At 39.1% G+C, this 27,778-nt stretch overlaps 1 long non-coding RNA gene across 3 annotated transcripts in view; it reads left to right on the top strand.

Annotated features, from left to right (window-relative positions):
- Positions 1 to 769: 769 nt before the first annotated feature.
- Positions 770 to 27,778, top strand: part of LOC140617408 (uncharacterized) — a 42,675-nt gene continuing 15,666 nt past the window's right edge. For 2 of the 3 annotated variants that reach the window (XR_012017640.1, XR_012017638.1), the window contains exon 1: positions 770 to 867. This is a non-coding gene — a long non-coding RNA (uncharacterized lncRNA). Of the gene's footprint in view, positions 868 to 23,795; positions 25,581 to 26,062; positions 26,200 to 27,778 lie in introns of those variants that run through there. The other variant, XR_012017643.1, reaches the window with a different exon arrangement.

Here is a 27,778-nt window from a genome sequence, read left to right as displayed (position 1 = left end):
TAAGGAATGCTGGATCCAGATGGTTAATGTAACAAAAACATAGCCAAAAAATGTAAGAGCTTATTTTCTTGGGGATTATCTCAAGACAATTTTGATTATTCACCATTGTTATGCTCATAAATATATCTTTGTGTGTGACATCTACATCACAGATGGCAGACACACAACAAAAGTGCTATCAATAAGAGACAGTCACTACTGATCATAGTTCTCTTTTCCCCTGAGCTCAGAATCAGCCTCAAAATCTTTCCAACATAGTCCCCCGGTATTTCACTGAGAATTAGTTGTGTTTGTTACGTGAAATGAAAGACTTATGCCATCCTAATATATTGATTTAGCTGGTGAGTTTAAATTTTTAGCACAGCATCCACCAAAATTTTATTTTGATTACCACCTCGATTGCTTATTACATTGAGTTCAAGAACCCCTGAGTACTTGCTGCCTAGTTAACTTTTCAACAAACATTCACATTGAATTTTCCATTTGTTGTCCCATTTGTATAAGTGACAGTCTTCAGACATTTTCTTTTTCTTTTTTTTTTAATTTATTTTTTATTGGTGTTCGACATTTTCAATCATTATTAGTTTTATTTCCAATGTAAGGATTCCTCCTTCCCCCAAATAATATAGAGTGCTCAGGATTAAATTGCATTCATCTCTGAGGCCTGGAATGGTATTGGAGTTAAGGTTGGTTTTGACTGATTAAAAGTTCACCAACATTCAGAATCTTAATGATATTCTTTCTTTGAATTGTTTTATGACATGCATACATTCTAAGATGTTCTAGATTTTTCATTCTCCTCACTGAAATACCTGTCACTGAGATAACATCATCTAGTTGCTGAAATCCCCCTTTATTGAATAAAAGGTAAGAAGCAAGAAATTCTAGAAAATCTAGTCACAGTTCAGACAATCCCGTGTGAAGGCCTGGAGAGCTATCAAAGCAACAGAGAAGAGTAACACATTAATGTGAGCCTGACATTATAGATATCTTTCCCATCGAGGCATTTGCTAATTCTAAAGCAGCTTAGAGCCAAGAGACTAAAAAGCAGGGTATAAAGTGGCATCTAAGAGACTGAAAGTGTAGGCAGAGATTTTGGTAACTTCATAGAGCTTGGAAGACTGATGTTAAAATAGAAGGATATGTGGTAAACACCCCAGACTTCCAGTTTGAAACATAGCAGGAATAAAACCTAGGAGTAAATGTAAGCTAGAAATAGACCATCTTCCATAAAAACTGACACTGTTGTTCAAACCGCTCAATCCCAAACTGGATTAAAGAGATTTGACCCAATTTTAATAGGCTGCTGTAAAGAAAAAATAAACCCGCTATGGAGGAAGATGTCAGTCAGAGATTCATATGATCTTGATAATTTTCTGCACATAATATTTGACCCTGAATAAAAAAGTGACTGAACATGCTAGGAATTAGAAACGGTCATTAAAAATCAAAAGAGAAGACAGAATAAATGACAAGCTGGAAGATTTCATTAGTGTTTTTTTTAAGAGACTAATGAAATTCTCAAACTGAAAACGTAAAAACTAAAGGCTAATTAGTTGAGTTAAGCAGTAAATTAGACACAGCAGAAAGGGGGATTAGTGAACTAGAAGATAGGTCAACAGAAAATATTCAGACTTGGGGTGGCTCAGACTGAGCTCAGCTCAGACAGAGCTGGTGGCTCAGTGGTTAAGTGCCCAACTCCTGATTTCAGCTCAGGTTATGATCTCAGGGTCATGAGATCAAGTGCCACATCAGGCTCCTGGCTGGATGTAGAGCCTGCTTAAGATTCTTTCTCTCCATCTCCCTCTGCCCCTCCACCCTCTTCTTCTCTATAAAAATAAAAAAAAAAATATTAAGGAAAATATTCAGACTAAATAATGGAGACAAAAAAGCATCAAGGTACATAAAAGATTTTATTAGATATACAGGTTACATTAATAAGATTTAATATTTGGGGCAGCCCTGGTGGCTGAGCAGTTTAGCGCCTGCCTTTGGCCCCGGGCCTGATCCTGGAGACCTGGGATTGAATCCCAAGTCAGGCTCCCTGCATGGAGCTTGCTTCTCCCTCTGCCTGTGTCTCTGCCTCTCTCTCTCTCTCTTGCTCTGTGTCTCTCATGAATAAATAAATAAAACCTTAAAAAAAGATTTAATATTTGGATAATTGGTGCACAAGAAAAAAAAAATAGGAAAGCATAGGACAGAAGCTACATTTGAAAAGATGGTATACTGAGAAAAAAACCATAAAACTGAGGAAAAGCATCAAATCAAAGACTCAAAAAGTTATTTGGCCCTTAAGTAGAGTTTAAAACAAAACAAAACAAAACTTCCCACAAAGAAAAAATAAAAATAAAAAAATAAAAATAATTAAAAAAAAAACTTCCCACAAAGAAAATTCCAAGACAAGCTGGCTCCCAGACCAGATAGACTAGATTATCTTCAATGATAATCCTAGTCCTAAAATTCTGACTATAAATAATAGCTGCATTTTTTCTTATGCATCACAGAGTAGAGAAAAGCTGTTTCTCCTGTGCCTTGCCTGATTTTTGATCCACAAAATTAGGAAATTAATAAAATATTTTTTATTTACACACACACACACACAACCTTCTGAAGAAAGCGACAAGGCTGGATGTATTCACTGATAAATATTTCTAAATATTAAAGAAAAGATCACAACACTCTTCAACATAATTTTTCAGAGGATAGAGTGAACACTATCTAATTAATAATTATAATTAATTAATTAATATTATGAGACCAGTATAACCTTGAGTCCCAAAACTGACAGACATTCTAAGAAATAAAAATTATAGGTAAATTTCTCTTATCAATATAGGTAAATAATATTAAATACCAAACTGAAATCAAGAATATAGGAAAAGATAATATATTAGGACTAGTTTTAAGCTTATTCCAAGAATTTAAGGTTGGTTTTAAAACTCAGAAGTCAATTCATTATTGATAATTTTTCCCACTAACATAATAAAGGAGAAAAATAAAATAATTATGTCAATAACTGTAGAAAACTATTTTGACAAAATTTAACCCTGATTTATAATTTAAAAACAAAATAGCAGACTATGTATAAAAAGGAACCTCCCTAAACTGATAAAAAGAATGTCTACAAAATACCAATAGCAAACATCATATTTAATGACCTACTATTGCAATTTTTACCAGAGACTAGAAGTAAAACAATGACTGTTCTCTCTCCATTCCTGTTCGATCTTGTATAAGAGGTTGTGACCATTCAATTTATTATTAAATAAAATGCATATAGACACACATACATTATTAAAGTAAATGTACATGGATTAAAATGGAATATAAATAGAGCTGTTATTCACAGACAACATGATTGTATACACAGAAAAATTTAAAATCTACAAACTTAAAATTAGCAAGTGAATATAGCAAATTTTTTGGGTACAAGGTTAATATCAAAAATAAATTTGAATCCCATATACCAGCAACAATTTAAGAAATGAATTAAACAAATAATACCATGTAGAAGAACATCCAAAACAATTCAAATATCCAAAACCAAACTAATAGGCAAGATTTCTATAGTATAGAAAGAACATTATTAAAATAACATTAATAAAAATTAAGAATTGGAAGGATGTATTCTGTTTCATGGATTAGAAGAGTCACTGATGTAAATTTATCAAATTTTTCCATGTTGACCTAAATTCCAGCAGGCTTGTGCATGTGTGTGTGTGTGTGTGTGTGTGTAGAAATGAACAATCTGAATTTTGAAATTTGTGTGGAAATGTAGTGATCCTTAAGTAGCCAGATAAACTTGAAATATTTCTGATTAGATATTAAAACTTACTGTAAAGGCATTGTAATTAAGTTATTAATTAGTATGAGTATAGACAATTGGATCAAGAATAAGAGTGCAGAGATAGACCCTTGCACTGAAGTACTTGATTTTTGACAGAATGAAAAGAGGATGCTCAAAAGAGAATGCCAGATCAGCTGAAATTTTATATGAACAGCAACAACAAAAATAACAAAGGAAACAAAAACTCGAGCCATACCCTAACCCACATACAAAACTCAATTCTAAATGAACTATAGAAGAAATAGGAGAATATTTTCAGGACTATTTAGTTTGGCAAAGATTTCTTAAATGGGAAAATATAAGCACTACCTGTTAAGGGAAAAATAGATACATTGGACACTATTGAAAGAATGGAATTATAAATCACAGATATGGAGAATATATTTTAATTCATATTACCAGCAAAAAGACTTCTATTCAGAATTTAGAGAGAATATACGAATAAGGAAAAGATCACTAGAAGCAATAGAAAATAGGGGGACCCTGGCTCAGTCGTTGAGTGTCTGCCTTTGGCTCAAGTCATGATCCTGGGGTCATGAGATGGAGTCCTGCGTCAGGCTTCCTGCGGAGAGGAAGGGCTTCCTGCTTCTCCCTCTGCCTGTGTCTCTCATGAATAAATAAATAAAATCTTTTTTTTTTTTAAAGAAATAATAGAAAACAAAAAAATCAATAAAAAATGAGCAAAGGATTTGAACAGGCATCTTAAAAAACATAAAAACTGGGGCATTTGGGTGGCGTAGTCCGCTGAGTGTCTGACTCTTGGTTTCGGCTCAGCTCATGATCTCAGGATCATGAGATCAAGTCACACATCAGGCTCCAGGCTGAATGTGAAGCCTGTTTGAGATTATCCCTCTGCCTCTGGCCCTCCTTTCCTCTCTCATTCACTCAATCTCTCTCTCTAAAAAATCATTAAAAAAGTATAAAAAAAAACACTAGGAAAATGCAAATAAAAGCCACAGTAAGATACTACCTACACATTCAGAAGAATGGGTAAAAGGATTAACCATACCAAATATTGGTCAGTTGTGGAGAAACTCGATTCCTCATACATCCCCAGTGAGAGTATAAATTAGTGCAACCACTTTGGAAAACTATTTGGTATTCCACAAAAGCTGAATACACTTGCAGCCCATGATCCAGTAGTTCCATTCTTACGAATACATGTGCCGAGAAGAAATGTACACATAGGTTGACTAACACGACATGTTCAAGAATACTCCCAGCAGCCTTGTTTATAATGGGCCCCAAATTAAGAACAACCCAAATGTCCCTCAGTAGTAGAATGAATAAATAAATGGAATATTTTAGAGCAGTGAGATGAATGAGTTCCTTCTTCATACAAAATGTGAGTAAAACAAAGATAACAAAAGAACTGCATGATTTCATTTATAGAAAGTTCAAAAACAGACAAAGCTAATCTGTGGTGTCTATATATCAGGAGAGGGGTAATTTTGACAGAAGAGTACCATGGTAACTGGACATGCAGTGGCCAACCGTCCTGATTTCCCTGGGGCTGAGCAACCTCGACACAGGATTTTCAGTGTTAAAACAGAGTTAATTCCAAGCAAACTGGGATGGCCAGTCACCCTAACCAGCAGGGTTCCGAGAGGTGCCTCTGTTGGGCTGATGAGGCTCTCTTTGGACATCTGGGTGGTAGTTACATGGCAATCACTGTGTGATAAACTCTCTGGCTAAACATTTATGATTTGTCATCCTCCTTTTTAAAAAGATTTTATTATCTATCTATCTATCTATCTATCTATTTATTTATTTGAGAGATTGTGCACACAAGCCAGGTGGAGGGGCAGAGGGAGAGAGAGAAGCAGACTCCCTGCTGAGCAGGGAGCTCCATGCAGGGCTCTATCCCAGGACCTGGAGATTATGACCTGAGCCAAAGGCATTTGCCTAACTGACTGAGCCATCCAGGCATCCTTCTTCTCTTTTTTCATTTATAATTCATTAATACATTTATTAAGGAGTTTAACCTATTGATAAATGTAGAATGATGAAGGGATATGCAGAAAATGAATTATCCCCAAGTTATTTACTGATTAATGTGTGCTTTTCCTGCTGATTGGAAAAGCATCATGCTGATACTTACTTACTCACTATATATTTGATTGGTGCCTACCACTAGGTAGGCACCATTCCAGGGGCTGGGAATAGAAAGCTGAACAATGCTCCTATTCCCAGGGGACTTCCACTCAGGTGGCAGGGACAGGCGATTAACAAGCCCTGGATTATGTAACATACTATTAGGTAAGATAGGTGTAACAACAACAACAAAATTTAAAAGGGTCAATGTAGAGATTGACCAGGACTAAAATTTAGGAAAGTGTGGTCTGAGGAGGCAGTTCTATGTAAGTGACATTCAGTGAAGAGACTTGAATGAAGAAACAAGCTAATATCTTGGGGGGAAAGAAGAGAATTCCAAATAAAGGGAGCAATGAGTATCAATCCCTCCCTTTTGAGCACTTATTACAAATAAAACTATTATTTAAAGTCTGCTTTCCCACCACTCACTGGTGGCTCCATTAGGGCAGGGACCACACCTGACTTATTACTCACCATTTTTTCCCACTATCATGTGTGGTATGTACACTTCCTCAGTGTGTATTTGTAGAATGATTAAATTACAGAACCATCTTTTTACAGATCCTTCGGTTTGTTCCTGGGCTATCACTTCTGTCTCGGGAATCTGTTTATTTGTGCCTCAGTTCCACACTGGCTTAAATCCTGACTTTTGAGTTTGTCTTAGCATGTGGTAGTACAGTCGCAGGAGGCGTGAGTCAAGCAGTGGGCTATGTACCGGAGAGACAACTCTAAGTAAAAATAGACAGATGGTGTCATTGTTCTCATGAGGGTCAAATCCTGGTAGGATCATGGAGGGAGAAAGGCATTAATTTCACAGGAGAACCTGGCAGTGTTTTCTAGGTCTGAGGGGTAGATGCTTAAAGGCGGGAAATGAGTAGAATATCTTATCAGGATAGGGAAGCAGGTTTGCAGATCAGTCATCGACAAAGCTGCAAAACGAGGCTCAGTTTTTTTATTCGAGGTGAGCTTCTTGGGAGGCCTTTGGAGGTTCTAAAAAGGGCGTGCTATTTCCAGTCCCCAAACCAAGTGGTGAGTGTTAGTATCTGTGAAACGGAGCCCAGAATAAATTCCTGCTGAGATTGTATGACTGGTGTGGTGTGCGGTGTGATCCGTTCATCCGATCCTCCCGAAGTAGCAACACAAACAGCTCAAGCTGTTCCCGTGCCCTTGCTTTGAACCACTGCAGGCCTGGGGCCCAAGGGTTAAGTGTGGATTTAAAACATTAAACAGCCATCTGAGAATGTTCCAGGCAATAACCTGGTTGTGGCCCTTGGCGGGGGCTCGCTTCTCCACTGCCCCAGTTGGGGATAGTGTTGCAGGCTGCCCCAGATTTCGGAGGGTGAGATGGCCAAAGGTAAAAACGTCACTGTCACCGGCCAGGTGAGGATGCCAGGGCAGATTTAGAAACCTTGTCAACCCCATGTGCGGAAGAGCCAACGAGGCATGTATTTTAATCTTTGCACCTCGGTCGCAAACATTTCCAATATTTTGTGTTTCTGTTGTGCTCTCTCACCGTGAGCTTCCGCCCCATTAGGTGAGACCGGGCTGTCTTTTACTTTCTATTTCATGTTTTGGTGTAAAGTTTGATTTGATGGCATTCTCACAACCCAAATCATGCCTGATATGATCTTCATAGGCCATTTAAGTAAATGGAGCTGTTTTACAATGTAAATTATTACCCAGTTTTGCATGTCTGCATTTTAAAAGCTGAGCTTTTGTAAAGCAAGATAGAAGTGCAATGAGGCCTCACCTCCCTGGTTTTTGCAGGCAAGCATGGATGCCCCACCTGGGGGAGGGAGCAGCTCCTGCAATGTATCAGCTGAAATCTCAGGAAGATGGGCAAAGAGTATGGCTGGTTTCTGTGTTCATCAGCGTACTATGATCCTGATTGGACTCATTATCAGAGTCTGATTGTCCTCTCCATCCATATGTGTTCGGAGTCTCATCTCGCAGGGAGAAGGGATTTCTCCCAGGGCCTTATGGATGAAAAGCATCCTTGGCCCTTCCTGGATTCTTATCTTTACTCCTGGGAACAGTAATACTTCTGTGGGAGAATGTGTTGAGTATTAAGTACCTGGAGGGCTTCGAGCCAGCAGACAGCACTCCCAGAGCACCGTACAGTCCCAGGCTTCCTGACCAGAGCCTGTTGCTGAACTTGCTCTTGTCAGACACCAGGCTATGACCTTTCAGGGAGCAAGGAATCCTGTGTATTTCCATTTGGATGATGCCTGTTGAAGTGAACACATTGGACGTGTGAGATTCGGCTGGGGGACAATGAAATGAGCTAGTCTGCCCTGCCTCCTACATATGGACACTGGGCTTCTATTAGCACATGATGTTTACAGTGATGTTTGTAAAGTAATCTCTATCCACAACATGGAGCTCGAACTCATGACCCCAAGATCAAGACTTGTTCCATGCCCTACTGCCTGAGCCAGCCAGGTGCCCCTATATTGATTTTTTTTAAACTACTGCATCACATGATTTGCAAATATGACACAAAAGATTACTTTAGACCTTCATTTTCAAGTGGAATGCCTTGAGAAGAGATCTTCTGTTCTCCCTGTCCTCCATCTACCTTTTTAAAAATTAGGAGTTTCTAGTTTATATGGGTACACAGAGCACATATTTGTCTCCTTTCATTCTCAAGAGCCAACAAAAAAAAAAAAAAGAGCCAACTAAAATTGGAGAGAAGTATAAAAAAAAAGTTAAATGACTAACAGTAAAGCAATAGATTGGGGAGGCAAGGAATTAAGAACATGGCCAATGAGAAATTTCTAATACTTTCAAGAGGCCAAAGCCAATTGGAGCATTTGATACACAGAACGAGGAGAAAGCAGGAGTCAGAATTAAATCATACCAATCATAGATTTAATCTTTGGTGATTGGGAGAGAGGGAATCTGGGACCCTGCCCCCATCTAAGGAGCAGCAGTGGAGATCCCAGATCTTTATCTTGACAAAGCAGAGCCCTGGACAAACCTGATTTAGCTTTGATTTCCTATCAGGTCCTTTCCTTATTAATTTGTTTATCCAACACTTAAACTGACTCCTGATAAGTGTCAGGCAATGGAAGCAGCAGATCCAAAGATGAGTAAGATATAATGTGCATCTTTGAGGAACAACAGGGACTAATGGGAGAAGCAGATATATAAGCACATAATTACAGCGCTGTATGAGAAGTACTATACTGAAGTGCTACAGAATCACGGAGGATGGACACTCCATTCTTGCTGGGCAAGAAATGAGACTAGAAATATTTTTTAAAGGAGCTAATGTTTGATGTGAGCCCTGAAGGAGTCTAGGATTTCTCAGGCAGAGAACAGAAGAACATACTAGTGTTTAGAAGAAATAATAGGCCCCAAATGGAGTCACTTTTGCTAAGCCTCCCCAAAACTTAATACATACTCTCCCTGCAGTTTCAGCCTCTCCAAGGAGTGAAATTTTAAACCAATCAGTCTGGAATTTCCTGATCAGCACTAAGTGAGGTAATTTGCAGGATAAGACTCCCTGCCCTTCCCCCTAAGGGTCCCCTTCCCCTTCTTCTCCTCCAAAACCCATTTCTGCCTATACAATCTCTCCATTTTGTAGAGCTCCACAGAGCTCCCTTCTAAAGGATGCTGCCCCCATTTAAAAAAAGAAAAAAAGAAAAAAAGTCAGGCTCTACCTCTTTCCTGAGGACCAGTGCAATCATAGCTTTTATCAGAATAAACTGGAAATACCCAAGAACTCATAACTCAACAGATATATCACCAGTATCGTTCATCAAACGAAGATCTATGTGGGTCAAGAGCTCTTATTGAGATTTAAAAACTCTCTTAGAGATGCAGTGCCATTTGCTTTAATCTTATAATCAATATTAACTACTCAGAATGATATTTGAAATAAAATTTGTTCATGTGTGCATGGAGAGAGGTTATCTCTCATAGAAGACTCAAGCATTCATGAAGTAGAGCATTTGAGATAATCATATCACAGCTATCACATTTAAGTGTATACCCCAAGCTAGGCAATCTCAAGTGTTTTTCTCCTTTTCTTCTTCCAAATTTCTATCCTAAAGGGTATTATTGTACAAATTTTACATAGAAGGAAACTACTAAAGATAAGAGAGGTTAAGGACAAGTCCAAATTCAACTCAGCCAGTGATAGGATCAGGATTTAGACCAAATCTGCTGCTTTTACCTATGACTGGGGCATACATTCTTCTAGAAAGGCAACATTCTTCTAGAAAGGGCCAAATAGCAAATACTTTAGGTTATGCAGGCCAGTCTCTGGTCTGAGTCCTCAACCTTAACAATGGAATGGGAAAACAGCCAGATAATAAATAAGCCAGTGATCATGACTATGTGCCAACAAAGCTTCACTTATGGACTCTGAAATATGAATTCTCATATGTCACAAATATTCTTATTTTTATTTTTTTTTATTTTTTATTTTATTTTTTTTATTTATTTATGATAGTCACAGAGAGAGAGAGAGAGGCAGAGACACAGGCAGAGGGAGAAGCAGGCTCCATGCACCGGGAGCCCGACGTGGGATTCGATCCCGGGTCTCCAGGATCGCGCCCTGGGCCAAAGGCAGGCGCCAAACAGCTGCGCCACCCAGGGATCCCTCTTATTTTTATTTTTAACCATTAAAAATGCAGCAACCGTTTTTAGCTGAAAGCTCTACATATATGTACTTACTCTTATTATATATATAAAGTAATATAAGATACATATAATATATCTATCTTATGACCTTCCTATTGAACTATGCAAGTTCATTTGAGTGCTACTTTAGACCGATCTATCACTGATGCAGTTTTGCTTGTATGTGAAGGTAAACTACTTCAATTTTTATTTCTGTTTAATGGGTTCTCGTTTTTCATATGTTTTACTAACAGAGAAGTCATATATGATTGTCACTTTCATCATAATTATTATTTGAAATTAGGTATTTCCATGTGGAGATAAATGATTTCTTGCTCTTCCTTCATCTCTCATTTTATTAACAGCTTTGATGTTAACAATTAGCCAAACTCTGATTCTTGATAAAATTTCATAAAGAATGATTGTTTTAGCATTAAAAAAAAAAAAAGGCCAGAAACTGGCAGTGGGTTGGATTTGACTCTTGGGCTATAGTTTGCCAACTACAGACACACTTCACTATACCTCCCCCAACTTTGGAGGCAAGAGGAACGTTAAGGGTGCCTGGGAAGCAAGTTTGAGAAAAGGTAGAGAAGATCTGGAAAAAAATTTTGTGTCCCTTGAAGTCTAGCCCAGGAATGAGGGGCACTGGTACCAGAAGAACTTTATCTCTCTGTTAAATCTGATGGTCTGTTAGCACAGAGGCTGTTGTGACCCAAATTGAAATGCCAGAAATAACCTTATAAGTCTGCAAACTCCAGGAATCTCTGGTTCAGCCTTTTCCCCCTCCAGGTCCATACAAGTTTTTCTATCAAGTTTTCACTTCCTCACCCTTTGAGAAGGAAGGAAGCAAAATAAGAAAAGGGAATGTGACAATCACGCATCTGATAACAACATGGACCAGACTCCTGCTCTCACTCATTCCTTCCTCTCCACCTCTGTTATTCAATATTGACTATAGATAATTGAAAACATAAAATAACAGGGGTCTGAGAAACAAAACAGAAGAGTATGTATTTCCTTCTCATGGGAATTGAAACAGCCCAAAGTGGATCTTTCCACCTTATTGATCTGCTGTCAACTGGCTGCTTTCAATGGGTGGCCCAAGATGACTGCTCCCTTCTGGCCATCATGTCTGCATTCCAAAGAGAAAACTGTAGAAGAGTAGGGCTTTCTCTTTTCAAGGCATTTCCATTTCTGCTTACATCCTGAAGGAACATGGTCATTGTTGTACCTAGGTGCAAGGAAATCTGAGAAACGTAGACTTTTATTGTTGACATTCAAGTATCCAGCTAATATTTCAGGTACCAGGAAGGGGAGAAGAGATGTTAGTGTATAATTAACCATTTCTTCCACAAAATTCATTGCTACCTTCTGCTCGACTTTTACCTCTACGACACTGATACAAAAGGTTCTGACCGCTACTTCTGTCTTGAATAAAGCCCAGAGTGCTCATCCGAACTGCACCTTATACTTTGTGTATATCTGCCTCTCCTGGCCACCAATACCAACATTCAGTTTCTTTTTTTCGTTTATCCTCTTTCTTTACCTTTCCTCATTTACTACCCTGGCTCCTTTCAACTGGATTCATGACACTACACTTTGGCAACAGACTCTGAGACTAGTGTAGGACCTTCCAGGTTGACCTGATTTCCAAGACTCTCAACCTGATCTCCTTGGATGGGTCTTCTACCCATTTCACACCGAATTTGTCTTCCAGACTGAACCTGTTACTTTTAAGCTAACATTGAATATCTGAAGCATAGACAGGAATCCATTTTGATCCCAAGGGTACATTCAAAAAATTATAAAGGGAGGGGATCCCTGGGTGGCGCAGCGGTTTGGCGCCTGCCTTTGGCCCAGGGCGCGATCCTGGAGACCCGGGATCGAATCCCACATCAGGCTCCCGGTGCATGGAGCCTGCTTCTCCCTCTGCCTATGTCTCTGCCTCTCTCTCTCTCTCTCTCTGTGACTATCATAAATAAATAAAAATTTTAAAAAAAAATTATAAAGGGAAAACCACAAATACAGAAAAAAATGCCTAATTAACCATTACTTTTTCAAAAAATCAAGTTTAACTAAAATTTAAAGAGCTACAACATGGTCTCATTATTAGTTATTATTAAATCCACAGTAATAAATTTACTATTTGATTTACTGATGTGCACATCTAAGTTTTGAAGAAACTATACATATATTAGTTGGATGGCATTCAGTAGCACACAGTTACTAATAGGATACAGTCATTAGTGGAATTCCTAATTTAGGTTTGATTTTTAAGTACTGAAGAGAGCAAAATGAGACATTCCCTTTTGTTCTTTTCTTTCATATTTAGAAGTTTAATGACAGTTTAATGTCATTGGAAGAGATTTTTTTTTCATGTTTTATAGACTAATTTCTTTGTAAGAAGTAGGGATAGTTCCATAGACTAAACTTTTTTCCTGAAAGCTATCCTCTCCCAAGCTAAAGTCCCCTGGTTATAAAGTTAAAATGACATAAATATGAAATGTGCTTGTTGGATATCCTGGATTAAATAGACTGTTACAGAATTCCAGTCATGTATAATATGCAGCCACCCGAGTGCTCTGAGGCCAGTATTGTTCCTTGCACTTGTATCTCTCTTATTGACCAGATATCTTTGTTTGCAGTCTAGATATGTAGCTTTGAGGTTAAGAAATTGGAAACAAACGCATGCCATAGGAGAAACTTATACTAATGATTTGAGTTTACTGGATCAATCTTTTGAGGTTTAAGAATGTTGTGATTGAAAGTATTTTTTATCTTTTTCCTCATCTTTGCCTCCTCCAGAAAAACTTCTCCAAATGCTTACATGACTTTTCAAGGCTCTTTTGAGTCTGATTTATGTCTTTTGGGTGTTATGCTGTGCAGAAACTGGCCTGGAGGCTGCCCAGGATGATTCTGTTTATATTTATTTGATTTAGTTTTATACTTTCAACAGATAGGGAATAGTGTACCCAAAATGGCCTCTAGCAATGTGTTCATCACTTAGTCTATTTTTTTTAAGATTTTTTAAGATTTTATTTATTTATTCATGAGAGACAGAGAGAGAGAGAGAGACAGAGACAGACAGAGAGAGAGGCAGAGACACAGGCAGAGGGAGAAGCAGACTCCATGCAGGGAGCCCAACGTGGGACTCAATCCCGGGTCTCCAGGATCAGGCCCTGGGCTGAAGGCGGCGCTAAACTGTTGAGCCACGGGGGCTGCCCCATCACTCAGTTTAAAGCATGGGACATAATCGCTCCTCTAGTTGCCAACAGGAAAGTTTAGGGCTATAGATGAAGATACACTGTATTTATATGTGTGTGTGTGTGTGTGTGTGTGTAGTGTATATGTGTGTGTGTGTGTGTGTGTGTGTGTGTGATACACTGCAGTATATGTTGGAAACTAAGTGGGCATTAAACTGGGGACATTAAAGTACAAGAGTTTAAAAAACATTACCTCCAATCCCCTCTATTTTCTCAGTGTATCTGCTCCAGATGTCTTTATACTAAGAACTAGGACCCTCCTCTTGTTTATGAAAATCTACACACTATTGCAGCTATAGTGCTCTTGTTATGGTAGCCACACACTCTTTCAATGCCAAGCTTTCCTGGGTCCACATTTGTGCACACTAGGTGTTTTAAAGAACTTCTCAAAGAAGGTGGTGATTGAATTTTTAAGGTTTTTGATTGAAGTGAGGTTGACACATTTAACTTTTTAGAGTTAAATATTTCTTGAACTCTTACTTCCATGCCAGGTATATATGAAGAGGCAGTAGAGAAGTTAGTTGAGAATTTTCCCTCCTATGGGTTTTAAAGATTTATTTATTTTTATATTTTATTTAAATTCAATTAGCCAACATATAGTAAACACCCAGTGCTCATCTTATCATGTGCCCTCCTTAATTCCAGTTACCTCATCTATTTTATTTAGAGAGACAGAGAGTAAGCAGACTGGGAGGGGGGCAGACAGAGGAAGAGATTCTTCAAGCAGACTCCCTGCTTAGCTCAGAGTCCCTACCCCAGGCTCCATCGTAAGACCCTGAGATCATGACTGAGCCAAAATCAAGATTTCGTTGCTTAATCAACTAAACCACTCAGGTGTCCCTCCCTCCTATGGTTTTTAGAGTGACGTTCAAACAGAGTGACTCTGTCACCGCCACTGCTCTCATTGTGCTTAGTTAGTTGGGCTTTGAAGGACCATTAGGAATCTCGCCTATGAAACAGCTCTTTAGGAAAGCAGGAAGGGTTGACAAAATGTTTCCAGATTCCTAAAATTGGCAACAGGTATAACATAAAAGAGGCATAATAATCAATCCATGGTTGCCAGTGAATGAAAGGTGAAGGTAAGTGGGGAACAAGTCTGGAGAACTATGAATCGAAGATATATAGCTCCTATAAATACTAAAGAAGACAAGATATTAATTTCAGAGGTAGCAGGTTTCTGGACTTTTTATAGTCATTATTAAATAAAAGTCAATGGCTACATGATGAGATCCACCAAAGCTTGTACTACTTGCACTGTTCTATTCCTATTATAGAGAGGAAATAGCTTTAACAAGCAATGGAAAGACCACATCTCAGCAATTACTCTGGCTTTTGCTATTGGTATGAGCCTCATGTCACTAAAAGCCTATTGGAAAGCAGCAATTATACTGGAAATGTAACGCTCTGTTATCATCATCAGAATTACTTCCTCCACATGTTGCTAATTCAGAACAGACACAACATGGACTTCTTTATTGGCCAGAGGGGAATTGACATTATCTTGGGCCTTGTCCATATCAAGAGAGATTTCCGTTTCCTAACACATTTTCCATAAATTTACTGCAGAGGCCTAAATTGAATATTGTGACTTCAAAGTCAAGGGCCTTTAGGAGATTAGATAATCAGAGTTGGCTGAATTGAAAGGTTGAGTTGCTGTCATCTGCCTTGGCTTGTCAAGATGCTCGTAGGAAGCACTAGGTCAAATGTGAGGGGTCTCTGCTCCATGGCCTATTGTTGTAACCATGTTAAGACAAAGAATCATACTGGTCTCATCCTTGTCCAAGGGAGACATTGCCTAAGATAAAAGAAGCCGGTATATTTCTGTGAGATTCAGGGCGGCTCATGGATTGGAAAAGATGTGGCCGTTATCCCCCGGAGGTGTTAAAAGACAACAGCTATTTTGAGACCAGGGTTGGACTACGCTTGGTGAAAATAGCCTGAAGCTATAATGATCCTGAAATATAACATTATCTTTGATATCTGCACATGGTTTATGCTTTAAGTGTCATCACCATAGGTCTCCAATACCTTGATCAGCCCATTCAGTAGAGACATTAAGGTAACCACAAACTTCTTGTTCTTGTCCCTCTTCCAGTGAGCTGGCTCCTTTGCTGGTCTTCAGGCCTTCTGGGACCAGTCAATTATGAAATAAGAGCATACATTCTCAGTGCTAAGAATACCCAAGGAGCCTGTGGGGGTGGGAGAGGGAAGGGACAATGATTAAATAAATGAAACTTTGCATGAGTTCCCATTGTAAATGGGTTCTGAAGTTTAATGGGTTGTTGTGCCATAGAAGAATCTACATGCTACATGACTTTCCCACATATCTCCTCCTTCCTATCTCCTTTCTCATTCTCTGATTTGCCCATAATTAGCAGGTATGAAAGGACTTAAGCTAAGTAGTGAGACAATGTTGTCTGTGTTTGGCAGTAGTGAAGAAACTACAATCTGTTTTACTAGGGACTAGATAGTCCAAATGAGCCAGCATCCAGGGTTTGGCCTCTGAGAGGAGGAGTCTCTCAAAGAAACCAAAACCAAAAAGAGAATGTGCCTAAGTTAAAAAGTTGGAGAGAAACACTGAGATGTGTTAGAAAGAGCAAAGCTTGGGTGTCAGAAAGGCCTGCATATAAATTTCAATTCTGTCCCTTATAAATTGTACGGCCTTGAGAAAGTCATTTCATATCTATGACCATCAATTTCCTTGTCTATAAACTGAGTATAATAAAAGGCTATTATAAGGTTGTAAGAAATATATATTGTGTCTGGCACATGGTAGGTATGTGATGAATATGAATTATTATTCTATCATCATTATCATCATTTGGGCTGAGGACCATGCTGAAGATCTCAACCTTAATTGGCAAGTCTAAAGGGTAGGCACAGGTACCAAAAATAGTAGACAAAATCAAGAATCTGAATTGGAGTGAAGTGATTCCTGAGCTGTGTGTTAGGAAAGCTGAAATGCCTGTAGCTTGTCTCTACTGGTCTTGAGTCACATGGTATGTGAATGGGTCAGTCTTGTTGAAGTGTATAAGTGGGTCAATACTCTCTACCAGAGAGTGAGTTTGGAGCTCCTTTCCTGTCCCCAGGATAGAGCTTGTCTGACAGGAGCTTCTGGATGCCATCCATCCATGGAGATGACATCTTTCCCTCCCCTCTGCTGGGGCTGGGCTTCTGTGAACATGAAGGTGAAGGAAGCAATGGAATGCAGTCCTCTCTGAAAACCCAAATTCAGATCTTTCAGAAAGGGTGTTCATATTACTTTATTGCTTCAGGTATAATCATGAGGAAAGAGAGGACCATGGAGGGGGACAGGAAATGAGGGAGGAAGCTCTGATAGGGAGAAAAAGGCATCCAAGACTACAAGACTAAAAAAATCAGAGAGCTTACTGCTTCTTACCTCCAGTACTTATGAGTGAATTTTGTACTTGAGAAAGTGATGTCCTCATTCCTAAAATTAAGAATGGACTTTAGGTAACCACTAACATTAGGCAAGAAAGTAAACCCTTATTATTTCTCCATTTCCTTGTCTATAAAATGGGAATGCATGAGTCTAGACTCTTAAAAATCATATTACATTGTTGTTTGTTTTTTTGTTTTTTTTGTCTCACACCCTGGTGTTATAGATTCATTAATAATTGCAACTGATTGTATAAGAAACAGAGATCAAGGCAGGGTTTACATTTACACATCTCTCAGAGGTCCCCACCCAGAGATGCTTAGCCAAATTTATTCCAAATTAAGGAGATTTTGTATTGCATGTGTTTATAAAATGGAAAAAAAAACCCACTTTTGCTTCTTCTGCTCACACTTCTGCCAGGACTAATTTAAATCCAGAAGAAATAAAGAAGTTATGAAGAACTCCCTTTTGCTGTGTTTGTTTTTCTAATATTGTGTGTTATTGTATAACATTGATAACACAATATGAGGACCAAAAATAAGCTAGGCTTCTTTAGTTCAACTGTATTATTGGTTTCTAAGCAATGGTGGGGACAAAGCCCATAGGGAAATTTGACCTGCCAGACACAGTGCTGATGGGAGTCTGTGAGAATTAATGGAAGCCCTTTTGATCTTTTATTATTATTATTCAATTTGTCAAGACCTAAAAAAAAGTTCACTCATTTCTGTCCTGACTCTGGCAATCAGCAATCTGTTCTCTGTATCTATGAGCTTGAGGTTTTGCTTTGTTCTGTTTAGATTCTACATTTAAGAGAAATAATACACTACTTTTCTTTCTCTGTCTTAGTTCAGTTAGCATAATGCCCTTGAAGTCCATCCATGTTGTTGAATATGGCAAGATTTCATCCTTTTTATGGCTGAATAATATTCCATCATGTGTATGAACCATATGGTCTTTATCCATTCATTTATAAGTAGACACTTAGGTTGTGTCCATATTACGGCTGACGTAATTAATGCTGCAATAACATAGAGGTGCATGTATATTTTCAAGTTAGTGTTTTCATTTTCTTTGGATAAATATACACAGAAGTGGGGTTGCTGGATCATAGGTTTCTACTTCTAATGTTTTGAGGAACCTCCACACTGTTTTCCATAGTGGCTAAACAATTTGAATTCCCACCAACAGTGCACAAGGGTTCCCTTTTCTCCACATCCAACACATTCCTTGCCAACACATGTTGTTTCTTGTCTTTTTGATACTAGTCATTCTAACAGGTGTGAGATGATATCTCATTGTGGTTTTGATTTGCATTTTTCTGATGATGAGTGAGGTTGAGCATCTTTTCACATACCTATGGGCCATCTGTATGTTTTCCTTGGAAAAATGCCTATTCAGACCTTCTACCCATTTTTAAATCAGATTGTTTTTTGTATTGTTATTGAGTTGTATGAGTTTAATAGTTTGGATATTAGCCCCTTCTCAGATACATGATTTACAAATATTTTCTCCCATTCAGTAGGTTGCCTTTTCATTTTGTTGATAATTTCCTTTGTTGTGCAGAAGCTTCTTAGTCTTGTTTATTTTTATTTTGTTTCTTTTGCTTTTGGTGTCAGATAAAACCATCATCTTCAAGACCTATGTCAAAGAGCGTACCACCTATGTTTTCTTCAAGAAATTTTATAGTTTTTGATGTTACATTCAGATCTTTAATCCATTTTGAGTTAATTTTGTGTAAGGTATAAGATAGCCATCCAGTTTCATTCTTTTACATGTGGCTTTTCCAACACTATTTATTGAAGACACTGTCCTTTCCTTATGGTATATTCTTGGCTCTTTTTGTGGAAATTAGTTGGCCATGTATACATGGGTTTATGTCTGAGCTCTCTATTCTGTTCTATTGGTCTATGTTTCTGTCTTTATGCCAGTACCCTACCCGTTTTAATTACTATGGCTTGGTAGTATAATTTGAAATCAGGGAATATGAGGCCTCCAGCTTTGTTCATCTTTCCCAAGATCGCTTTGCCTGTTTGGCATCTTTTGTGGTTTCATATAAATTATAGGATTGTTTGCTTTATTTCTGTGAAAAATGCCATTGGAATTTTGATAGGGATTGCACTGAATCTGTATATTGCTTTGGGTAGTATGGACATTTCAACAATGGTCATTATATTTTCTGTGTCTTTGTTGAAGTTCTCCTTGTGTTCATTTATTCTTCTCCCTAGTTCACTGAGCATCTTTATGGCCATAACTTTGAATTTTTTATCTGGTAAGTTGCTTATCTCCATTTTATTAAGGTTTCTTTTCCCCCTGAGGTTTCATCATGTTCTTTCATTTGGAACATATTCCACTGTTTCTTCGTTTTGCTTCCTTTTCTGTTTATTTCTATGCAACCATATCTCCCAGTCCTGTAGGAGTGGCTTAGTGTAGGAAGTGAACCTTGCTGTTCAACCCTGTACCAGCTTTTGGTTGTCTCTCAGACCCCGTTGCTTGTCCAAGCAGCCTGTTATATTTTAATAGTTCCCAGTAGTTAAAGATATGCCAAGACGTTAATGTCCCAAAGGAGAGAATGTCAGCACCTAGATTCAGGCTGACTAGAAGCCAGACCCTCAGGCAGCAGCTTTTAAAAGTATGCAAATATAGGGACACCTGGGTGGCTGAGTCGATTAAATGTTGGATTCTTGGTTTTGACTCAGGTCATCATCTCAGGGTCATGAGATCCGCCCCCCCTCAGGCTCTACGCTGAGCGTGCAGTAGGCTTGAAAGATCCTCCTCCTCTGCCCCCCACCTTGCACGTGCTCGTTCACTCTCACTTTCTGTCTCAAATAAATTAAATCTATAATAAATGTATGCAAATACATACAGTCCTGTTACTGCCATCATAAGTCCTTACTGGCTGCCAGCGATCTGGAGGTGTTCCCTGGGCAGTGACCATAAAAACTGGGGCGCCAGTGTAAAGAGCAGGGCACCACACCCAGACGTGGGTAAAGCTCCCTCCAGGAGATATTAGCACTCTGGAATGTGGCAGAGAGTGAGCATGAAGAAAGCACCTGCCTTTCAGGTCTCTGGAAAGGATTACAGTCAGCCCCAAAATGCATAATTGGAGGCCTGCCCCTCAGGACACAGTCATGATGATTAGCTTAATAGGCCTCCCTCATAGAAATCTGAGCTCCTGGGTCTCTTGCTATGCCCTGGGGGTGACAGCTGTTTAAAAATTCTTTCTCAGTTGGTTAGAGTCCTGTGGGACCTGCCATCATAAGCCCCACTGGCCACAGGAGCAAAGTGATATGGAGGTGTCTAGTGGCAGGAGTTGCAAAAATTGGGATGTGTCAACTCCTTTTTGGGTGACACAGATTATTGCATTCTCCCGGGATCAGGAACACAAGCTCCCCTGGCTTCCAGAGCCAGAAGATCAAGAGGTGTCCCCTGGTGGGGTGGGGGGTGGGGGTGGCAGACACAAAACTCAGCATACCCAATGCACATACCCAAGATCCAAACTTAGAGTGAAGAGGTGCTTGTTTATATAAGAACCTCGAGCCTGAAGGGCAGGCATCTAATTTAACACACTACCTAGGAGCCTGCTGGAATATTCTCCAAGGACAGAGATTGGCAGATGTCATATTCACATTTTACCTATACCATATTCCATATTGACTTTCAAAGATTAAAAAAATCCACTTTTGTTTTGTTTTGTTTTGAGGGGACATATGATGGTTGAAGAGGAATACAAATATCCACCACTTATTTTCTGCTACATGCCTGGCACTGTGTTAAGCATTTTTACATTAATTACTTCATTTAATCTTCATGACAGTCTCATGAGGTCAATGGACATTATCAACTCCATTTGAAGAGAACAAAATTTAAGCTAGAAAATTTAAGTCATGTGCCCAAGGTCACACAGCTAGAAAATGGCAGTGGTCTAGGGCAAACCCTGGTGCATTCACACATTGACTTAATATTGTTTAAGGACCTATGATGTTCCAGACATGGTACTAAGTACCTTGGTGCTGAGCTGATTAAAAAACAGATACAGTCTTTAATCTCCATCTACCAAGGAAGAGGAATAGGAATGAGCTGTAAAACAAAACAAAAAAAAAAAACAAAAAAAAAAAAAAAAGAAAAGAAAGAAAGAGAAAAGAAAAAAATGTTAGATAGCAATGAACAGAGGAACTAGAAACAAGAGAGTTACATGGCACTTGGAGAGCCTGTAATAGAGGGATTTGACCTAGTCAGAAAGGTTGGGAAGGTGTCCCTGATGTGTCTGAAGCTGAGGTTCGAAGATTACTGCAGGCAGAGGGAATAGCGTAAACAGCATGTGCAAAAGTCCTGTGGCAGGAAAGATGATGGGGACTATGAGGGACTAAGAGCAGAGGGAAGGATGGTAGACAATATAGCTGGAGGGCAAGACAGGAGTGGCCATGTAGAGCCTTAGTAGCCAAAGTGAAGAATTTTCTTCTAAGAGCAACGGAACCTCATTGAAAAGTTCTGAGTAGGGAAAAACATTGAGCTACTAAATTAGATACAAATTTTCTTCCTTACTTTGTCAGTGGAAATGAGGTCAAGTAAAACACCCACCTTATGGAGCCACAAGGGAACAGAAGAAACAAGCGGGCAGCATTTTATGCTTTTTTTCCTTGAGGGTATTGATCCTTAGCAATAGGGTGAATAGTCTACAGGGATGAACATTATGTGAAAACCCACGAAGGGCCCACTTTGGCTTCTAAAATGCTTTGCCAGTAGAAATCTTGCCCAGTTTCTCAGTTGTTCTTACAACACAGTTACACGACAAATGGATGAGTTTTATTTGCTTTGTCAATAAAGCAACAGATCTGAGGTATCTACTCACCCAGTGTGGTAGTTAGTATGACTAAACATGCATAAAGACGAACACACCAATGAATTACTGACATCCATCAAGCTTAAGTGACTGCTGGTGTTTTTGTTTTGTTTTGTTTTGTTTTGTTTTGCATGATGTGGGGGAGATTTTCTGTTAAAGGACCCCAGGCCCTTTTAGATACACAGGGTTCCCCTAGAAGAAATAAACAAGGCAAGCCAAAGTGGGTTCCATTTCTTTTATTGAACTGAGCATATGCTCATCAGCTCTGAGAGAGGATTGTGGCCTAAGAGAAAGAACTTGAGCACCTGAGGTGCTCAAGAAAAATCAGAAATTCTGTGACTACTTCCGTCGTTATGAGTATTAAGTTTTTGAACTGAAAGAAGTTTCTTTACAGACTAAAAAGGAAAAGAATCTTGAGTTCAGTTACCTGTACTTCAGAAAAGACAAGGCTGTAAAACAGAACTTAAAAGACACAGATATGGATGGGGAACCAAGAACATTCTAGAAAATGGGTCCTTTTTTTTGGACCTTCAACAGCAGAGAGTATTCAAATAAGGCTGCTCCATGATCTCACTGTGTCCTGTTTCCAGAGTTGATGCTCATGTATTATTTTCTACAAAAGTAGCAGGATATGGGAAGCCTGGATGGTCCAGTGGTTGAACATCTGCCTTCAGCTCAGGGTGTGATCCCAGAGTTCCAGGATCAAGTCCCATATCAGGTTCTTTGTGTGGAGCCTGCTTCTCCCTCTGCCTGTGCCTGCCTCTCTCTCTCTCTCTCTTTCTCTCTCTCTCTCTCTGTCATGAATAAATAAATAAAATCTTTAAAACACAAATAAACAAAAGTAGCAGGATAGTCCCCACTGCCTCCAGCTGGGACTCTCCTACTCTTCAGCAAGCCCTCCATGATGCTTCTGTGCCTGGCTCCTCCGCCAATATCCCCACCTGCTCTGATCTCTCCCCTGTACTTTATGTGGTGGCTTTAAAATACACCCACAAGTTGAAATTCTGCCCTCCAAAAGGTGGGGCTAATTTCTTATATCCTTTTGAATGTGGCTGGACTTCTTGACTCACATCTAACAGATATAATATAGGGGAAGTGGCATCTAAAAATAACATAGAATATATCTCAGCTTCATCATTCCTCTTTTTTAGAACTCTTACTTTGTGGGAAGCCAGCTGCCATGTTGTATAGACATTCAGACAACCCTATGGAGAGGTCCATATGTGAGGAACAAAGTCTTTCCACCAATAGCCACATGATTGTGCCATCTTGGAAGTGAATCCTCCAGCCCCAGTCAAGCTGGCAGATGACTGCATCTGCAGCCAACATCTTGAGTGGCCCTGAGCTGGAATCTCCTAGCTAAACTAAATTCCTAGCCCAAAGAAACCAGGAAAATAAAAGTTTGCTGTATTAAGTCTCCTTATTTGGGGATAATTTGTTATATAGTAATAGATAATTAATATATCACATAGTAACAGTAACACAAAAATTTAGTAATACTTTAGTAGAATATAATATTGAAAAAAAAGAATCATGTCTGCATCTCACCATTAGAATCTCAGTGCATAGCCCGAAGTCAGTGCTCAATACTTATGTATTTGTTAAGTGTACGATAAGACTTTAATTACATTGACTGGCATTATGTTCTTTGCTTTACATGTATTTTCTCATGTAATTCTCATAACTATTCTATACAGTATATTTTTTATCTTTGTTTTACAGGTAAGTAATGTGAGATGAAGCAAGATTATGTATGCACGTTGTAGAATCTCTGTGACTCCAGGACCTAAGGCTTACACAGGAGTCTGTGGCAGTCCCATGGACTTAGGTCTAGCCACCATGATATGTGTTTTTGAACTTGCCGTACTGTCAGCTAGAGACATGTTCTTCTCACACCTCACCTCAGAACTCTGACAACTGAACCGAAACGTGCCAAAGCTCCCGTGGAGGTGTAACTGCCATATGCTCTTGCATGGAAGCATGAGAACAAGCTTGGTTGCTAAGGATGGGAAGACCCAATTCTTCTAGAGGAGGAAGGATGGGCAGAACCCACAGAGAGCAAATAGGAAAAAGCATTGTCCCTCTCAGCAGGGACTGTCTGTCTCACTATGGTTTTACACAAGTCAAATCTCTAACGTTGGTAGCGAGGCTTTAGGCTGGTTCAGAACAGTAGAAGCAAAGCGCCCAGATCTAGGCAGGATCCACAAGAGTCTGTGTGGATTCTCCAAATGCAGTCCACATACTCCAGAGATCAAGTTCTAAGGCTCCAAATCTCTACATTGCATTCGTGGTCCCTCTCTAAGCCTTGATGGAAAAATGTTGAGCTGTTGAAAACAAGGGTAAAAGAGATTAACCTACCAGATCCAATCAACAATCAATTTGTAGTGAACACCAACCAGATATGTTCATGTCTAAATACACAGTGTCTTTGTGGTAACCTACGTTTTCCTTTTAAAACATAAAAATCTGGAGCACCAGTGTAATTTAGGAAGAGCTTGAGAGTTTCCCTTTGTGCTGTTTTGGGACTTTCTGCACATTTCATGAAATGCTGTGACTCTGGGATGAGTTATTTAAACTTGGAAATAATCTTACCAATCTTTGCCCTTAATATCTTTCATCCTTCCTTTAAGATGGCTAATTATTTGTGTGTGTGAAATTAATTTTTGAATAGAGTTCCAGAAGCTTTTATGGCCCATGAGAGAATCTTGTGATAATGCATTTTGATATTTTCCCAATAAGCAACTTATTTTTCTGGTGGGAAAAGAGGGAAATGTGGAACACATCTTTTTAATGTCAAAATATTTTTTGGAGGAATATTTAGTAACATAGAAGCTCACTAGAACTACCAGTTAAAAAGGTAGGTTACAAAATAGTATGTATATTATGATGTTCCCACATCAAATATTTAGAAATATTTATGTTTATATCTATAAAAGACCAAGATAGACATGAAATATTAAAAATAGCTCTCCTTTGCTTGATGAAATACATCCATTCATTCCTTCTGATGTCTCTCGAATGTCTACTATGAGTCAGGCACCATCCTAGACTTCAGGTATCTAGAGATAAGATTCAGTTCTGCCTTCAGGTGGCTCACAGTCCAGTGAAAAAGTTGTTGAAATAAATAAACAGAATAAACTAGATCTATAAAAAGCAGTAGGGCATAGAGGTCCTCGGAATTCAGCCTTATGATTAACACAGGGCTGAGTATAAACCATGGTTTTGTACTGACAATGTGCCCTTAAGCAAATTTTCTCATTTCTCCAAGCTCCAATGTCCACCTGTCCAAGTGTAAATAGAACTACCTACCTCATATGACAGTCATAAGGAACAAATGGGAATCGTCTGAATGTGAAGCAGTAAGCATGGACCTGGCCATTTAAGCACTCAATAAGTGGCCACCATTGGCTGTTATCACCCAGGGCAGAATGGGAGCTCAGAGGAAGCCAACAGGCTCCTGAAGATACAGATCCCTGAGCTCACAGTCATATGACTAGCCCTGAACTGGTAATGATAAATCACTAGCCTACAGTTTGTGTTTTTTCCAAATCCAATCATTGAGCAAAATCTCCCATTGTTATCTTACAAAAATGTCCTTATTCTATAACAGTACCCAACTCCTGTTTGATGAGGCCTTTTTTTTTTTTTTTTTTTTGGCTTTTAGCTTCACTTATGTCTGTAGTGTCTTCTGAAGATGCTAAGGTAGCCCCCTACAGCATGGCAAATCCAAAATCAGCTCAATGGCCAGAGACTCTCACAGTCCTATCGTCCTGCATTTCTTCTTTTTCATTTCTCCTTTTTCTCTTCCTTTTATAGGAAATTTTAGTTCCTATCATAACAAAAAGAATTCCTGAATGTTACTTCCTCATGGTGACAGAGCAAAGTCATAGCCCTTAGAGTCAGGCAGCCCTGAGTTGGAATCCTATGACTCAGGCCCCAGGAATGTGGAGCAAATAACCAGTGCCAGCCCCATTCTTATGTGTTTGCAGGAGAGTGAAAATGACCTCATGAATCTGTCGTGGAGATGAAATGAAGGTCACTAGCCCAGTAACCAACACTTGGCACACACTCAATAAATGTTGGTTTTCTTCCTTTTTTTAAAAAAAAAAAAAAACATGTATTGACTGTATTTACACACAGACTTTCAGGACTCTGCCACTTAATGCCAACATGCCCTCATTCTCCCTTTATATGCATTCAGAAGTAAAGAGGCCTTTCAGATGCTTTTAAAGTTGAAGCCCAATTGAACTAATTAAGTGGGGGGGGGGGGGGGGAATAACACACCTACTCATTTTTAGCATTATCAGACCATAATGACAAGAGAAGAAAAGAACTGAACCTTGGTCAAATTGACCAAGCTCCATTCATCACCATAACTCAAAAGCCTGAATGAAAAAGGGTTGAACTGAAAGGTTGAATTGAAGGGTGAAGAGACTCCAAGGTCAAGCAAAATGACTCAAATGTTTTATTCATCCATTTATGCAAATTGTCACTCATTCGGCAAATATCAGATATATGCATAGCACTATCCTGGAAAAAAATGTAAGGCCATATCCTCTGTTTCCACAGGAGAGAATCTGGAGATAAAATCAAACCTACACCTTTGATCTGTTTTCTCTTTACAGGACTTCATATTCTGTTACTTGCAAATACTGCTTACAGGTGCTCTCTTCCCTCTCCTCCTTAACACACCTCAGCTGTTTATTATGTACCTGCTCTCTGCTGAATCCAAAGGATATTCTCAAAGCATACCAATAACCTTTTCATTGACAAAACAATGGGCTGTTCCCCCCACCCAGCTCTTTGCCAGTTGGGTTTTTTCCTGGTTTCTACACAGTCAACTGTTCCTTTCTCAAATTTCTTTCCAGGTTCACTTGTGTTGCTTTGCTTTGATTCATCACCTTCATTGTTGGCAAAGTTATTTATTGAAAATCCAATTCTGCCCCTACTGTTCTCCTGTTTAGAATCCTTTGGCATTTTCCTTTGGATCTTTGGACGTTGCTCCAGCCTGTCCTGCCAGCTCTGTCTCCTGTTAGTCCCCTTTAGAAACCTTATGTCCAGTGATGTGAAACTTTTTTTTCGAGTTGGTCATGCTCTTCCAACCCTCCACTCCTCTGCCTCCACGGGCTTACTCAGATGGGGATCTTTTACTTCTACAACATTCCTGGGCTTAACATCAACTTGGCCACCCTTGAAACTGCCATATGCCTGTGTCTATCTCAAGCTTGGAATTACTTTATAAAAAAACATACTTTCTCTTGATGCCCTAAGGTCTAACAAAATGCCTGGTACATCATAGGGGGTAAAAATTCAAACTTTGTTGGATAAATGAGGTTCTGTTGGTTTACCTCTATAACTTCTCAGCTGTCTCTGTCCTCATTCCCATTCTCTCTGTAGTCTCCCAAAATAGAGTCAAGTCTCTTACTTATACTGTCACAGAGGCTGTTAATTATTCTTACCTGTGTTCTATGTCATCTCATTAATATTCATCCAAAGCACAGAAGTCAGAGAAAAGTTCCTAAAGTATTACTTGCACATCAGCTGTTGGTAAATAGCCATTGATTCAGTCCCCTAGTGATGCCCTGCCTACCTACCTACCACCACTCTTCCTCTCCAAGACCTCAGGTTGGAGGAACCTGGGACATCAGGGGATTTCTAAGATGTTGGCTCCAAAGTAAGACCATCATCAATTCCACCTGATTATT

This window comes from Canis lupus, chromosome 2 (assembly GCF_048164855.1).
Source record: "Canis lupus baileyi chromosome 2, mCanLup2.hap1, whole genome shotgun sequence".
Taxonomy (NCBI): Eukaryota; Metazoa; Chordata; class Mammalia; order Carnivora; family Canidae; genus Canis; species Canis lupus.
Note: the sequence above shows the minus strand (reverse complement) of the source record. Positions and strands in the feature narration are given on the sequence as shown.